A 5,526-nucleotide genomic window follows, 5' to 3' on the forward strand; every position below is an offset into this window, starting at 1 on the left:
CACTTGTGCCTCCAAATTCCTAATGGAGGACCTTGTTTCAGTCATGAAACTTTGAGTGGTTTTGATTAGATCAGAGACCATGGTTGCTAAGTCAGAGTGGTTCTGCTTAGAATTCTCTGTCTGTGGCTAAGAAGATGATGGAAAAGGCTTGCCATTGCTAAACCTGTTTCTTCCACCATTATTGTTGTTGAAACCTTGTTGAGGTCTCTGTTGATCCTTCCATGAGAGATTTGGATGATTTCTCCATGAAGAATTATAGGTGTTTCCATAGGGTTCTCCCATGTAATTCACCTCTTCTATTGAAGGGTTCTCAGGATCATAAGCTTCTTTTTCAGATGAAGCTTCCTTAGTACTGCCTGGTGTTGCTTGCATTCCAGACAGACTTTGAGAGATTATATTGACTTGCTGAGTCAATATTTTTTTCTGAGCCAATATGGCATTCAGAGTATCAATCTCAAGAACTCCTTTCTTCTGATTCATCCCATTGTTCACAGGATTCCTTTCAGAAGTGTACATGAATTGGTTATTTGCAACCATTTCAATGAGTTCTTGAGCTTCTGCAGACGTCTTCTTCAGATGAAGAGATCCTCCAGCAGAGCTATCCAATGTCATCTTGGATAGTTCAGACAGACCATCATAGAAGATACCTATGATGCTCCATTCAGAAAGCATGTCAGAGGGACACTTTCTGATCAATTATTTGTATCTTTCCCAAGCTTCATAGAGGGATTCACCTTCCTTCTGTCTGAAGGTTTGGACTTCCACTCTAAGCTTACTCAATTTTTGAGGTGGAAAGAACTTTGCCAAGAAGGCATTGACTAGCTTTTCCCAAGAGTTCAGGCTTTCTTTAGGTTGTAAGTCCAACCAAATCCTAGCTCTGTCTCTTACAGCGAAAGGGAATAGCATAATTCTGTAGACCTCAGGGTCAACCCCATTGGTCTTGACAGTGTCACAGATTTCAAGAATTCAGCTAAAAACTGATGAGGATCTTCCAATGGAAGTCCATGGAACTTGCAATTCTGTTGCATTAGAGAAACTAATTGAGGCTTAAGCTCAAAGTTGTTTGCTCCAATGGCAGGGATAGAGATGCTTCTCCCATAGAAGTCGGGAGTAGGTGCAGTAAAGTCACCAAGCACCTTCCTTGCATTGTTGGCATTGTTGTCGTTTTCGGCTGTCATGGGTTCTTTTTCTTTGAAGATTTCTGTTAGGTCCTCTACAGAGAGTTGTGCCTTAGCTTCTCTTAGCTTTCGCTTCAAGGTCCTTTCAGGTTCAGGGTCAGCCTCAACAAGAATGCTTTTGTCTTTGTTCCTGCTCATATGAAAAAGAAGAGAACAAGAAAATATGGAATCCTCTATGTCACAGTATAGAGATTCCTTGAGGTGTCAGAGGAAAAGAAAAAATAGAAGGAACAGGTAGAATAATTCGAACTTATCAAGAAAGATGGAGTTCGAATTGTGTATTAAGGAGGAGTGTTAGTCCATAAATAGAAGGATGTTTAGAAGAGGGGAAGAAATTTTTGAAAATAAATTAAAAAGATTTTAAAAAACCATTTTGAAAAAATGAAGAATGATTTTCGAAAAATATAATTGGGAAAGAAATAAACTGATTTTTGAAAAAGATTTTGAAATTAGAAATCAAAAAGATATGATTGAAAACTATTTTAAAAAAATTGTGATAAAAAAGATATGATTTAAAAATTATGGTTTTAAAAAGATATGATTGAAAAGAGATGATTGAAAAACAATTTAAAAAGATTTGATTTTGAAAATTAATGACTTGGCTAACAAGAAAAGATATGATTCAAACATTAAACCTTTCTCAACAGAAAAGGCAACATAATTGAAATGTTGAATCAAATCATTAATTGTTAGCAAGTATCTTTGAAAATGGAAAGAAATTGATTTTGAAAAAGATTTGATTGAAAAGATATGATTTGAAAAAGATTTGATTTTGAAAAAATTTGAAAACTTGAAAAAAATTTGAATTAAAAACAGAATCTTCCCTCTTGTGCCATCCTGGCATTAAACACCCAGAATGGTATCCATTCTGGCGTTTAACGCCCAAAACACTATCCTTTTGGGCGTTAAACGCCCAACCAGGTACCCTGGCTGGCGTTTAAACGCCAGTTTTCCTTCTTCACTGGGCGTTTTGAACGTCCAGTTTTTTCTGTGTAATTCCTCTGCTGTATGTTCTGAATCTTCAATTCTCTGTATTATTGACTTGAAAAGACACAAATTAAAAATTTTTTGGATTTTAAAAAATGAGACTAAGATCAAATAAACAATGCATGCAAGACACCAAACTTAGCAGTTTGTATACTATTGACACTAACAAAATGAGAATGCATATGAGAAACAACAAAACACTCAGGTCAAGAGAATTTAAAGATCATGACAAGGAAATCATCAAGAACAACTTGAAGATCAATTAAGACACATGAATGAATTCGAAAAAATGCAAGAAGAACAGAAACAAGCAATTGACACCAAACTTACAATTAGACACTAAACTCAACAAGAAACATACAAAATATTTTTGGTTTTTATGATTTTGTAATTTTTTTGGATTTTTTGAAAATTAAGTGGAAAAGAAAATAAAGATATCAAAATTCTTAATGAGAATTACAGGAATCATGCAATGTTAGTCTAAAGCTTTAGTCTAAAGGAATTAGACATGGCTAGCCAAGCTTCAGCAAGACATTGCATTCAAGAGCTAAATTGATGAGAATCAATCAGCTTTGGTGATGATAAGAACATCACCTTGAAACACTAGAATTCATTCTTAAGAACTCTGAAGAAAAATACCTAATCTAAGCAACAAGATAAACCGTCAGTTGTCCAAACTCGAAACAATCCCGGCAACGGCGCCAAAAACTTGGTGCACGAAATTGTGATTCATTCTTTTCACAACTCAAACAGTCCCCGGCAACGGTGCCAAAAACTTGGTGCGCGAAATTGTGATCATCAATGGCGCCATCAACATGGTACGCTCAATTGCAATCTCAACTCTTTATCACAACTTCGCACAACTAACTAGCAAGTGCACTGGGTCGTCCAAGTAATAAACCTTACGCGAGTAAGGGTCGATCCCACGGAGATTGTTGGTATGAAGCAAACTATGGTCATCTTGTAAATCTCAGTCAGGAAAATTCAAATGGTTATGGATGATATATGAATAAAACATAAAATAAAGATAGAGATACTTATGTAATTCATTGGTGAGAATTTCAGATAAGCGTATGGAGATGCTTTGTCCCTTCCGTCTCTTTGCTTTCCTACTGTCTTCACCCAATCCTTCTTACTCCTTTCCATGGCAAGCTGTATCTTGGGCATCACCGTTGTCAGTGGCTACAGTCCCGTCCTCTCAGTGAAAATGTTCAACGCGCTCTGTCACAGCACGGCTAATCATCTGTCGGTTCTCAATCAGGTTGGAATAGAATCCATTGATTCTTTTGCGTCTGTCACTAACGCCCAGCCTTCAGGAGTTTGAAGCTCGTCACAGTCATTCAATCCTTGAATTCTACTCAGAATACCACAGACAAGGTTTAGACCTTCCGGATTCTCTTGAATGCCGCCATCAATTCTAGCTTATACCACGAAGATTCTGATTAAGGGATCCAAGAGATATCCACTCAATCTAAGGTAGAACGGAGGTGGTTGTCAGGCACACGTTCATAGGTGAGAATGATGATGAGTGTCACGGATCATCACATTCATCAAGTTGAGGAACAAGTAATATCTTAGAACAAGAACAAGCTGAATTGAATAGAAGAACAATAGTAATTGCATTAATACTCAAGGTACAGCAGAGCTCCACACCTTAATCTATGGTGTGTAGAAACTCCACCGTTGAAAATACATAAGAACAAGGTCTAGGCATGGCCGAATGGCCAGCCTCCCCATGATCTAAGATAGCATAAGACTACTCAAAGATAGCTACTAAGATGAAAACAAAGTAGTAAAAGGTCCTATTTGTAGATAATTAGTAGCCTAGGGTTTACAGAAATGAGTAAATGACATAAAAATCCACTTTCGGGCCCACTTGGCGTGTGCTTGGGCTGAGAATTGAAGCATTTTCGTGTAGAGACTTTTCTTGGAGTTAAACGCCAGCTTTTGTGCCAGTTCCGGCGTTTAACGCTGGCCAGTTTTGAGCTGATTTGGAACGCCGGTTTGGGCCATTAAATCTCGGGCAAAGTATGAACTATTATATATTGCTGGAAAGCCCAGGATGTCTACTTTCCAACGCAGTTGAGAGCGCGCCAATTGGGAATCTGTAGCCTCAGAAAATCTACTTCGAGTGCAGGGAGGCCAGAATCCAACAGCATCTGCAGTCCTTTTCAGCCTCTGAATCAGATTTTTGCTCAGGTCCCTCAATTTCAGCCAGAAAATACCTGAAATCACAGAAAAACACACAAAATCATAGTAAAGTCCAGAAAAGTGAATTTTAACTAAAAACTAATAAAAATATAATAAAAACAAACTAAAACATACTAAAAACATACTAAAAACAATGCCAAAAAGCATATAAATTATCCGCTCATCAGTTGCACAAAATTTAAATGACGAGAACGTAAAGTGTAGAAAGTAAAATTGCAGAATCTTAAATGGGGGTTTAGGGAAAAGAGCATGAAGATAAATGGAAGAAAGTAAACAGAATGGGTAAGATCAGAAATAGGGGATTCATTGGGCTTAGGAGATGTTGCATTCTCCGGATCAACTTCATTTTCATCTCTTCCTCAATCATTGCATTCATTGATCTCCTTGGCAATCTTAGGTGATTGGATCCCAATTCTTTGGCAACCCAATCTCTCTAAACTTGAACAATTGCCCAATTCCTTGATTTAATTGCTCATGGGAAGAGATGAAGTATGGTCACTGATTATACCACATGTATTTCCAAATCAAAGTGTTGGGAGGATTACATGTCACTATATCCGTCCAAACCCCAATTTGGTCTAACATGAGAAAGCATTTCTAGCATGATCTCCTCATCCCTTTTCCAAGGCTCAGAGGAGATCCAATTATGGAGAGTTTCTTTTCCAAGACAACTAACCAATTGAATTAAGATCGAAAGCTTTCTAGTAAATCAATAGAAAAGAAAGAGGAAGAAGCATGCAAACTATAATTGATCCATCAAATTACAACAGAGCTCCCTAACCCAATGAAAGGGGGTTTAGTTGTTCATAGCTCTGGAAATGGAAAGTGATGAAGAAGAATACATTCTATAGTAACTAAAAGTGCAGAAAAGTAAATATACAGGTGTAGTTCTCCAAATTGCCAAGCTCCCTTCTAGTTCAAAAACTACTCCTATATATACTACTCTTCTTGATCTTCTAGTTAGTTCTTCAAGTTTTGGATATGGGCCCACATCTTGTGTTGAAGTAGTTACAATCTCCAGTGGGCTCAGCTTTGTTTGCAGAAAAGTGTGAGTTAGGCATGGACGTTAGTTAGGACGTTAGTGGTGTTAACGTTAAGTGAAAATGTGGGTTCGAGAACGTTAGTGACGATCACCTTTTTCATTAACGTT

General features: G+C 37.5%; 1 non-coding gene across 1 annotated transcript; it reads left to right on the top strand.

The window, feature by feature from the left end:
* Positions 1 to 666: 666 nt before the first annotated feature.
* Positions 667 to 774, top strand: LOC130964513 (small nucleolar RNA R71). The gene has a single exon (XR_009080603.1). It is a non-coding gene; the product is annotated as a small nucleolar RNA R71 (small nucleolar RNA).
* Positions 775 to 5,526: the final 4,752 nt, after the last annotated feature.

This window comes from Arachis stenosperma, chromosome 2, assembly GCF_014773155.1.
Source record: "Arachis stenosperma cultivar V10309 chromosome 2, arast.V10309.gnm1.PFL2, whole genome shotgun sequence".
NCBI classification, from domain to species: Eukaryota; Viridiplantae; Streptophyta; class Magnoliopsida; order Fabales; family Fabaceae; genus Arachis; species Arachis stenosperma.